The 12,502-nt window shown below is 32.0% G+C and overlaps 1 protein-coding gene and 1 pseudogene across 1 annotated transcript in view; both read right to left on the bottom strand.

Annotated features, from left to right (window-relative positions):
• Window positions 1-12,502, bottom strand: part of ST8SIA4 (ST8 alpha-N-acetyl-neuraminide alpha-2,8-sialyltransferase 4) — a 142,710-nt gene that overhangs the window by 37,354 nt on the left and 92,854 nt on the right. The window lies entirely within an intron of this gene.
• LOC141550903 (ornithine decarboxylase pseudogene) lies at window positions 650-3,869 on the bottom strand (annotated as a pseudogene).

Genomic DNA, 12,502 nt, shown 5'->3' with positions numbered 1-12,502 from the left:
AGACACATTTCATATATTTTAATCATTTAACAACTAGAAATGACTTTTATTTTATTTTATTTTTATGTATTGACTCAGTTTTCTATGCATGAGAAATGAGGCTTTCCTCAGAGAAACTTGTCTCAAAACTCTTTTCACTTGAACAGAAGGTGTTATTTATATATAATTGCGAAGGTCTGGTCTAGCTCCTCTTGTCAGGATAAGCAAAAGTCCTTGCCCCACGTGTGGACGCCAATTGTAGTGAGCTGTCGTCTCTAGAAGCTGCTGGATCGCTCTCTGGGAAGAGATCTGCTGTGTCTACTCAAATCTCTCCGTCAGATTCTTCTTCCTGTAGTGAACCGTTGTCTCCAGGCAGTTGCTGTTAACTCTTGTCCTTAGAAGTGACTTCCCTTCCTGCAGAGAGCCCCGTCAGGCCTGATGTAATGCAGAGAGTCCTCTTCTTTCTCTGAGAGTCCTCTCTTTTATTCTCCCAGAGAATGGGCGTGGGATAATGCAAGGGCTTCTGGGAAGAACCACCCCAGCCAATGAGCTTGCCCCCTCTATCAAGTCAACCTGAGTTCTCACCTTGTAATTGTCCAGAAAACCTGAATTCTCACCTTGTCACTGTCCAGACAACCTCAGTTCTCACTTAGTAATCTTAACAATTTCATTTCATGTGAAATGATTTTTATTAGTAGATAATAGTAAATTCTTATATTAAATCATACTCATTCATAATTAATTTATTATATTTTATATTTGGTTATCATGCAATAAATTTAAAATGAAAGTAAAAAATAGAGCAGACTACTATGGACCACCAACAAATGGAGTTGCCAATTACTATTTCAGAAATGATATGAAGAAATATAACTAATGGCCACCAATTGACTTTATTAACTACTTAACCTGCCAATTCCTTTTGGAGACACATGTGAAATCTTTATCCATTATTAACATTCACCATAATAGCAAGAGAAACATTTAAATAGTTGAATCTCAAGACAGTATTTAAACATAGACAGAGAAACAGAAGGATAAAAAGTGAGAAAGAAAGCATGACAGCCAGAAAATATGAGTGAAAAAGGAAAACCAATTTCGCTATCTGGTAAAAAAAAAAAGTCACTTTCAAAACTCTAAATTATTAGAAATGATTGGATATTCTTATAGGTTTTCCTAAACAAAATAATTCCTTTCTTTGAGAAAGATTACACTGGAAGTAACTGTTAATATTTTTTTTTAATCCTGGCAAAGGGAGAAATAAAGATAGGAAATAGTAACTGCAATTAGCTTTTCTTAATCATCAATCAATTGTTAAATATTTTTTCTTTTCTTATTATTTCAATATACTTTTATTTAAAACAGATCACAACACTAAATTCAATCCCATTCTGCTATTATACAAGTTACAAATGCTTGCTTACCAGCTGAGGGGCAATCTTTAAAAGCATATTTGGAAAATGAATAAAAATCTATATAAAACAAATATTCAAATAGTTTCCAAAGGAACACAGATAAGTGTGACATCATCTTTTAGTCCTCCATATTATTACATTTGTGCCAATCCTATTCTTAAAACATTTTAAAAAACATTTAAAAACTCTATCAGGAATTACGTTAATGATCCCCCAAAAATGTTCTAATTCAAGCTAAACTTGCAATTAATGGCTACAAACAGTTTCTATACATTAATACTACCTGAAGTGCAAGTTGTAGAGTGATGTTCCATTCCACTTTCCCAAGCACAAGATAATGGCAAAGTGTTGATATCAAAAATCAACACTTAATGTTAAGATTTTCTGCTGGAAAATCTTAATGTTTGATTTGTTGCATGCATTGCCATGCTGACCCAGACATCACATAGAAAATGGGTCTCTGGAATCCATTGAAAGTAGAAGCAGCAGCAACAGTGTAAGCACCCATGTTTTCAAATAGCATCCAATGTACCATATGCATTTCTGGTAAATCACAGCATTCAACAATTCGATCAAGGCTGTCACATGTTGGTCCTCATATGCTAGAAGAATAATACTTCTCATCTGGTTTGGGTTTCTTTCATAGAATAAGTTTAATATGTCCATGATCAAACAGGATGCAATTAAATGATCCATATGCTCCATTATTTACATAGTACAAAAAGGTTTGGTCATTTGCCTCATATTCATCATCAGAACCTGTCTGTTTCTTTAATAGAAGTTTTTTTGGCAATGATGTTAACTGCAAGCATGAAAAGTGATACAATATCTGCCTGGTTCATCTATGATTCTCACTTCAAAGACACAAGGAAAATACTTGTTCAAGTATTTATTGATTGATTACACTTGAGATCTCTTCAAACTTAAACTTTACATCTTCAGAACCAGGAAAGCCACCAACAATTATCGAGAAGATACATGTTGAAACCAAATTCCAGCCCCATATCAAAGACACTTTGAGCATCAGAAACTGCTTGGACAAAGGCTTCTGGATCAGAACAACTTCCCAAATAAAAACTAACTCCAATAACATGAATATTCAGTTCCTTTGCTCACTCAAGAAATGGCCTAGTAGTTGTGAGAATGGCCCCAAATTTAACACTTAGATGAAAGAGTCAGCAGATATTGGATTAGATATTGGAGTCAGCAGTGGCAATCCTCAAAACAAGTTTTGCCTTTGGATGACCTCTGGCAACTTTCATAAGCTCTATTTCACTATCAAAAGTCATCATTTGTATTGCATTGTTGGCAGCATACTTAATTTGTGACACTTGTTTGAATGGATTTGCATAATTTATTCTCTCTGGAGGCACCCCGAGACTCTGTAATAATTGTATTTCAGTCTTGTTAGCACAATCAAATTCTGTTCCTAGAGTAGTAAGTGTCTTCACTATAGCCTTGCTGTCATTACATTTACAACATAAAAAGGAGTTACTTGAGGAAGAGCATTGTACTATCTCAAAAGTTTCTTTAGGATGTCACCAAGGTCAACAGGCATCTTTATCATTAAAAAAAAAGAATCTTCACTAATTTTCTGGTCCAGAATATCCTTTGCACTAAAGCCTTCATCATGGAAACTAAAGTTAAATTCATCATTACTAAAATTGTTCATGGTTTCTTGGTGTTCCTTTAAACTGCAACAAAATGGAAAACTAAAATACAGGATTTAAAGACAAGCTATTTCCAGCTTTACACTGAAGATGGTTCTCCAGGAGGATAAATTCCTGTTAAATACAAGGTTACAAATGTCCCTTCAGTATAGCCATTGCACTAGACATTCTCTTAAAAGGCATGGACTTAGAGGGTGACCCCATGGAGATGTTCAAGATGAATGGCATTCGATGGCTACGATGTCTTTCCCCCAATTTCCACCCCCATTCAGCCGCCTCCTGGCCAGCTAGAGGAGCCACGCCAAGCCACCCAAGGTGGCACAAGAGCTGGAAGCAGAACAGAAGCTGAAGGGGTCTGACGTGAATAATTATTTTTCTAATAAATTCAGGATGGCTTTTATATTTCTTGTTGTATAATATAATGTTAGCTAATATTATTTACTATAATGTTCTGATGTTTACCTGATGCAACCTGCACAAAACTTGAAGTCTATTTGCTTAAAGAAATTAAAAATCTGAACTGACTTTAGCTTATTATAATTAAAAAAAAAAAAAACCTCCACACAAGCCATCCTGACTTTTGCTTTTGCATAAATATGAGGAACAAAACTGATTTTAGTTTTTAGTTTAATCATTTCTAGACTATACATCATGAAAGTGAATTTTCTGGAAAAAGTCACTGCAGGGGAAGCTAGGTGGCACAGTGGATAGAATATCAGCTCTGAAGTCAGGAGGATCTGAGTTCAAATGTGATCACAGACATTTAAAACTTCCTGGCTGTGTGACCCTGGGCAAGTCACTTAACTTTACCTCAACAACAACAACAAAAAAATATATATATATATATATATATATACACATATGTGTGTGTGTGTGTATATACACACATATATAATAACAATGAATTTTAATACAAAATAAACTTGGACTTTGAATACTTATTTTGGATGAGCAATTCTTATGTATTATCTAAACAGTAATTCTACTAAAATTTGACTAAATGTTTAAAAAATTATATTGAAAAATAAGAAATGATTTTACAAAGACTGCCACATTAAAAATCTAATTTCATTAACTTTAAAACAAAATACATTGTAATTGAACTTTACTATTAATACCATTAAAACTGTCACCCCTCCTACTACCGATAATTATAATTAATTTTTTTTAAAAGACAGAAGGGAGTTTTCAGTTACTTTTACTAATCCTCAGAAAATTCCTATCTTAGATATATAATAAATAAACATAATTATTATTTTGAATTTCCAGTTAAAAAAATGAAATGAGTGAACATGAGAAATGAAAAGTCATTTAGAGAACCAATATAGAAATTAGAAAAAAAGTTACATTTTATAAATTCAAATCCAATGTTTTATCCTTCTCTTCCATATACTCTTTCCCTTTAAGTTTGAAATGTGTTATCAGGAAAAAGAAATCTTATTATCTTCACAAATTTCATGTTTAGATGATTTCAGTGCCATATTTTTGGATATTTACTAATTCTATTTGAAGGGGATTCTGAGTACAAGAAAATTGTGCCTGTGGAATGTAATATGTTGCAATTTCTCCTAAATTGTAAAGGCTGTATAACCTAATGTTGTTGGGTATATTACCTGAGAACCATTCTAAGTAAGTTTGGAGCGTTTCAGTGACAAAATATTGGATACCAGGTGACTCTTTTCTTTAATGTTTTGCCACAACAACAGCATGTTGAATGTTTACTAAGACAGATGGTATTATTTATATCTATTAGTGGAAAAATCTATATTGATGAAATTATAGATATTATGAAGTGTTATTTTAAAAATAATTTGTTTATTCCTATTGGAATTATAGATCCAAATTCCAACTTTCTCTATCTTCTCTTCCCATCATCTTTTTCTGATCATACCCTTCCCTCAACTCACTATTCTCTACATGCAACCACACCATAGAATAGTACAAGTTGTTGCCATGCCCCTTACTGTGGCAAAAGAAAGATAATTTCAAGAATGTTCAGAAAAATTTTCCCATTCCACAACCATTTTTTTTCAGTTATGACTGATTCTTTGTGACTCCATTTGGATTTTTCTTAGCAAAGACAGTGGAGCAGCTTGTCATTTCCTTCTCCACCTAATTTTACAGATGATCAAAGTTAGACAAACAGGATTATATGACTTGTCCAGGGCCACAAAGCTAGTAGATGTTTAAGTTTGAATTTAAACTCAAGTCTTTCTGACTCCAGTTCTGGCACTCTATTTACTGAGCTACCTAACTGCCTTCAGAACCATGTACAAATATAATTCTATCAAAAGCTCTAAGACTAAAGTGAAACTGTTGGTGTTTTTTTGTAGCAAATTTTGCCACTCAGATAATGTTATCATTTATCTTAATTCAGGTAAACTAAACCTTCAATTCTTTAAAACAGTGAATTTAAGAAACAGGTATCTTTTACTTGTGTTAAGAAGTTGATTCTATATCATCCATAGATTGGATCTGTAACTCTTATCTCATTTTTATTGTGTTTCTCACTCTTAACAAGAGAATTAATGACATTAGAGCTATTCTTTATGGTTCTGTGGCTCATGCATGCTATCTTCCTAAAATGGAGTAACATGATTTAGATGGCTTAGTTACCAAGGTGCAGAATTCAGTGAAGTGAATGAATTTATAAGGTTTTCAATGACACATTCACCTTTAAAAGTGATCTGCATTTCTTTCCTTGACAAACTCATTGTCTTCCATTATAAGACTGATTTCTGTTAGATAGTCAAATATAGTGTAAACCTGCCTATCTTGTGATGGCAATGACATGAAGTGAATTTTGACAAGGTTCGTTCTTACCCTTAGAGTCTGCTTATGAGTAAGGAGATAACAAAAAGTTAAATGTGACAACTGACATTTCAATTTTAACTAACTCATACTTGAGTGAGACTAAAAAAATTACAATCATGTATCATCTAACCAGTTAGAAGTCAGGAGAAACAAGCATTTTCTGAAAACAGAACTACTTCTGTAGTGCAAAGAAATACTTCTTTTCTGGGGAGTTAGTTCCTTTTTACAGTGAATGAGACATGAACTTAAAAACCAATTAGTTCTTCAAAACAGAGTTTAAATGTGACATTAAAGTTTCAGAATTAGTGATTAAGTAAACTATCATTATAAAATTATCTCTAATGTATTCTGCTTAAGTTATGATTTTCATAGGTATTATACAATTAAAAACATTATTATATTATGATTATTTCTTTTTCTATTTACATGGTTTACATAAATTACTTTTATTTCTTTCTAATTATACTATTATTACTAAGGTTAAAATTAATTTCACTAGTCTCAGTCAATTCTAGTCTTTCTTAACAGCATTAATTTTTCCATTTCTTTAATGGTGAATAGCTATGATACTATATGCTTATCAGAGCTTTGTAAGAGATTTGTCTCTGTATGGAAACCAATGTCAATGGCATAGAGTCCCCTAAAAAAAGGGAAACTATTTAAACTTCTGTCAAAATGCTTTCAAGCACTCGTAAAAAAGAAATTACAATATATGAATTGTGTTGTATCAACCTTGTTATAACTGAGGTTAAAAAAATTTGCTTTTTAGATGCAAAATGAAACTCAGACTAGAAAATTTGAAGAATACAGTAAATGCCATTTGACAGATATCTAAAGGTTAAAATCTGAATCCGATCTGGAAACTTTTTCAAAGCCAATCTCTGTAATTGAGAATTTAAGCACTTTTCCTTTAGTCAATAACAGATAAACCTTCTATTTAAGATATTATTATATATAATATGAACTACACATACTTGTATTTGATAAATATAATAAATCAGAACAGATTAATCCTATTAGCATATTGATTTTCCTGCTCTATGTGCCATTTTTGTCAGTGAATTTGTATTGGTTAATTTTTACTGAAATAATATACAATAAGAAGAAAATATTTTAATAATTGAGATCTAAGTTCTTGATGGAAAGGTCATTGTGCCAGAAAGGATTTGTTTTGACAGGTCTACTCATTTAACTTTGCATTTTTTCTCAGAAATATCACCAGAAACTTGATTAGAAACCCCACAATGACACACAAGTAATAAAACTGAGGACACATCAATTGGTGACAAATTTCTGAGGTAGTGTATTTTACTGTAAGTTTCAGTGCTGGGAAAAAAGTAAAATCATTTTCCAACTCTCCAGCTACTACAGATAAAGGCAGATGTTTCTATTGCTCTATAGACTGAAATGGCGGTTGCCATATAGTGTTCTACATGAAGATCTCATAATACTTATTTTTGATTATGAAAGATTCCCTGTCTACCTTAGGACCTTCATCAGGGCAGTAGTAGAAACAATGAAAATAAAAATCTGTTTATACATAGAGTCAAAGGGAGACAAAATGAGGAAGAAGCTTAATACTTTTCTTCCCTTTCTCTAATGTGATGTTGTATATAAGAGAGCTGGTCTCCAAGCCAGAACAGGAAAACCTGCACTTAAGTCCTTCTGACATATACTGCTTCCATGATTGTGGATAACTTTCTAAGACTAGAAGATTGCAGAGGTGTTAACCTGTATTGCTGAAAGAAATTCCTTACTAAAGACCCCACTATAGCAATAAAATCACAATTTGGTCCTTTTTCCTATGTCTTTTCTTTTCTCTGTCAAAGCATTCTTCCAAATTCATTAGAATGCTTGGCATGATAAGGAACCAGGAAAATCATTTTCTCAGTGCTGAGAAGTTAGGAAATCCAGAAGAATGTAATTATAGAAATGAGGAGTCAGGAGAAATAGAAAGAAGTCACTAAAGCAAAAATTCTTTGAAAATATATTACTCACAATTACCAGGAAATAATTTTAATTATTCCACTTTTCAATTATGGTACAACTTCTTCTAGATTCCTCATATCATTTTCCATTCCATTCTGGAATTTGATCATTTTATATTTATGTCTGCCAGCATGTTAAAAGACAGACTCTTAAGATTAAAAAAGAGGTACTTTCTGGGATCAGAAAGGAAAACTGAAAATTCATTTAGGGCTTGTGAATTATTCAAATTAAACTATGTAGAGAATATATGTGAGTTATGAAAGTCAATTGAACTCATATGCTGAATTTTTGGTGCAATTATGTGCTAGAAATATCTTATTGATTCAGTAAATTTTTTCCTAGAAAATTTTCAATCCATTGTTATTCTAAGAGTACTACAAATTGTACATTAATAAGATATTTACATAAAACATATAAGGTGTTAATTATTTGCTTCACAAATATACAGTTGATTAATTTTGAACCTGAAAGCATTTCTTCAATAGGCATTATGTTCCAAATTTAGGGGAAGGGGTAGTAGAAAGAAGAGATAGATTTTCAAGCTGAATATCCTCAAAACATATTTTCAATAATCATTTTGTCCAAGTAACTTTTATTAATTTTAGTAGGTTATTTGACTTGAGGTCATGAATTTCATCATTTATTGTTCTTCATTGATTTAAACTGTGAAGCACTGAAAGACATAGAGAAGTTTTTGTTAACAATTTCAGTTATTAATTATTGTCATTATTAAGTTCAACATCTAATATTTATAAAGGGTATAATTTTTTCAAGAAATGTATTAAAATATTTGGGTAATACCCAAATATTGACATAAATATTGATAATGGCCTGTCATATTTTAACTGTTGAACATGAAACTCTTACGTTATTTTCTGCAAAAAAGTTTTCTCAGTACTAGAGTATGTTGCTACATGACATAAAATTTAGGAAAGAATTTTAACTGCAACAAATCATTTTAAACATATCACATTGGAGAAATAAAAGGAGAACACTTAAGGATAAGTTATTTCAGAGTATAATATTACAGGCAGCAAAACTTATTATATATATTTTGGCCATTTTCAGACTAAGTTAAATTATTTCTAGAAATATGACCTTTATAGAAAATTTACTATAATTCTAATAGAGATGCCTTCACATAGCTGAATAATTTCCATAATCATTAATCTAAGTCTCTGTTGCATTGCACATCCTAATTTAATTTTGGCGATTTTTTTCCTAAATTGTTATTAAAAGAAACCTAAGCACATTTTTTCTTTACTATCCTTAGATATCTATATCTAAGATATCTATAGAAATTAGAGCTATCAACATTCCTTTTTTTGTACTTTTTAGAAAGAGTAGGTAGTTTTAGTAATTGTATAGAAAGAAAGATGGCTAACATTTTCTATTATAATGTGCTTTAAAATAAATGAAATGAAGAAAATAAGACAAGTACTATAAAATAAATCCTCAGTAGTTGCTGAATTCTGTAAGGGGGAATTATATCTTCTGAAATTAAACTCTTTGTATTTTTTTAAAAGTTTGGTGAATAGTCACCATTAAAATAGTCACTAATGGTAATGAAAAATACCATTACCAAAAACAGAGCAGGGACTACCACAGTGGGGCAGAAGAATGGAATACAGAGGAAATGCTCACTCCATTAACTGTTCTCATAAACAATTCTGACATTTATCAGAACTTTTTTCTCTCTTTTAGTCTGAGAAGTTAACCTATAACTTGATGTAGTAAGCAGAGGCTGTGCTAGACCCCATAATTGAATATGCTAAAGATAGATTAGGCCAGGGTTATACCAGACACCCCCATTAACTGGCAGTAAACATCATAAATGACTATAAAGGCTGAGGCTTTACCTCTTTATAGAGGACCATAGTGTGAATCAAAATAAGGCCAGGCTTGATCAAACCTTATGTAGTAGATTAAATTCTACATCCAATCAGGCTTTTTATTTTCTTTCCTTTTCCTAGTATCTTACTTTCCCTAAAGTTTCCTCTTTCTTAGGCTCTTTAGTAACTTTATGTCTTTTCCTTCTTTCCTAAATAAAACCTATCTCTGAGCAAAGTATCCATCATTAGTCACTTATATCCAATTTTCAGCAAAGGGAACTGGGTAGAGAATATTTTAATTTCGATATTATTGACCTAAGGAACTTCTAGCAAGGAATTCTCCCTCTACAAATGCAGGTCCATTGGCAAATGGCAACTACTCTACAACCTAAGTTCTTAGGAAAATGTAACATGTTCCTTCTTTCAGGAGTCCTTTATTATTGTTGGTGTTTTGTTGTTTTCATATTATTATTATTATAAGCTGTTATCTCTAGATCTCTAAATATGGCAAAACATTTTAAGTAAACAGAAAATTCCTAAAGTTAATGTTAGTTTAAAGGCACCCATAAGTCAGGAGAAGGGAAGGAAATGGAGAAAGGATAAATTTACCACCAAATATCAATAAACTCAGCAGTGAAAAAACAAAACAAAACAAAAAAAAACCCTCAAAACTTTTTAATTGGGTCAGTAAACTATATGAAACTCTATTCAGGATTATATTCAGTTTGAGGTAACAAATCTATTCATTTGCAATCAGCTGGTGTTAACACCCAGTATCCCTTGCCATTCACTTCTGCTTTCTCTTTATGGAACTAAAAAAAAAAAAAATAACTTCCTCCTTCAAGCAGATTTTTATTTCCCATGATCTTTTAGTCTCTCTTTTTACTTGAGGGGAAAAAAAAGTCCCTTACACTGCCCTCGACAGTAAAAGGCACACTATGAGCTGAGGGATGGATAGTAAATAATATAAAGCCTTTCCAGTTAATGCATATTAAGTAAATACTGCTTTTAGGAATTAAGAATTGTTCCCAACTTTAACTCCATTGCGTTATCAAGAGAAAAGTATATCATGGTAATAAATCTGTGAAATTAAATGAGAACAGTATAACATCATATAGCAAATCTATATACTTGTCAAATAAATTAGGTTTGAACTCTTAAAAATGAGAAATAAAAACATCATTTCTCAAAAGAAATCTTTTTTTTAAATATGTCTTGTCTTTTCTCTACTTATATTCCTAAATCTATCCACCTTAAAGACTTATTCTGATGATGAACACAAGATTCTAATAAGTTGGAAAAGCTACAAGTAAGATTTTGGCAATATATCCACATTTATTAGTGGATTCAATTAATTTGTTGCATGCTACAGTTATATTGGGTTTTAAAATTTTTTCAAGACCAATTTTGTCAGGGAGTAGTAAAATGTCACTTGCATACTGATTCTTGAAAACTCTTCTCTCATTCTCACCTTCTAGATGAAAACCAATACTGAAATAGTAAAGTTAAGTTTAGACATTATTATTTGTAAGCATAAATAGAATTTTCTGCTCATATCAGTATCCATTTAACTATTCATTCTTCTAACCACAAGTGAACTATTTATAAGCATCAAAAAATCCATGGAGAATAAGTGAAATTAAACGCAACAGGAAAATGCTGCATAATAAATTTCCTGACATCCATGGTTTCCAGAAACTAGAAAGTTTATTGAGAAAGGCCAAGGAAATTTTTTTTTTTGTCTGAAAATATGTTAAAAGAAGTAAGTTTTCATTTGCATGCAACTTAAACATGACTTGACCTAAAGTTCGAAGGAAAGGTAAATAGAGGTAAAATCTATCTTGTTGCAATTTTATGGTACAATTCAAATTGTAAGGCTCATCTCCAGAAAACAAGCCAGTTTTAGCTAGCATTTAAAAACTCCAGAGGGTTACTGACTGTATTTCATTTCAGGGTGACCAGGAAGTTTCTCAGACATAGTTGCTCACAAGCACCTATTTTATGCTGTAAATTGATTATCGTTCACTCAGAGTTAATTAGTTTTAAGAAACAATTATTTACTAAAGTGGTATTATGCCAAAAGGTGAAACAAATGTTTCCTAAGTACATACAGAATTCAAGGAAAAGTGGCAGCAGTTTAATGACAAAAGTAACAAAGGTGTAATAGCTCCTGGTGGGATGAAAAGCCTTTGTGACCTCTCTAAAGTCCCATAAAGTTCCCCCTTGAATGTGTGAAGGTCCATGCTGGACTACAAGTGTAGGGACCCTTTTAGAATCCATGTCTGATTTGTCCTCTCTTAGCTACTGAGTCGATACATTGTTTGTTACATGTTTAATTTCCCTAATATCATGGTCTCTAGGCTCACCCCACCCCTTACTCCCTTGCCACATAGGAAGCCTGCAGTCAATAACATTTCACTCCTAAATAATTGTTGGAATGTCTATTGGAATCTTTCCCTCTGACACATACATATAAACAATGTATCCCATGGCTACAAGCACTTCATTCCTTTCCAATTTATTTAACTAGGTGATTTTCATGTAATTTATGCCTTTGGTAGATAGTTGGATCAATCAATTCAAACCATCCGGAAACAGTTAACACCTATCTTCTGACATTGCTTGATTGATTCTACAATTCAATCAAATAAGTGTTTCCAGCTGGTAAAAGAATCACTGCATAAACATCTTGATAGCCACCTTGAGTGGGATGGAAGTATGAAATACTCTCTTACACTAGTAAAAAAATAAATAAATAATGTGGTCAATCATAAATAATAGTCCCTGAATATGCTTTTCTCCT

Source organism: Sminthopsis crassicaudata, chromosome 1 (genome assembly GCF_048593235.1).
Source record: "Sminthopsis crassicaudata isolate SCR6 chromosome 1, ASM4859323v1, whole genome shotgun sequence".
In the NCBI taxonomy this organism is placed as follows: Eukaryota; Metazoa; Chordata; class Mammalia; order Dasyuromorphia; family Dasyuridae; genus Sminthopsis; species Sminthopsis crassicaudata.
Note: the sequence above shows the minus strand (reverse complement) of the source record. Positions and strands in the feature narration are given on the sequence as shown.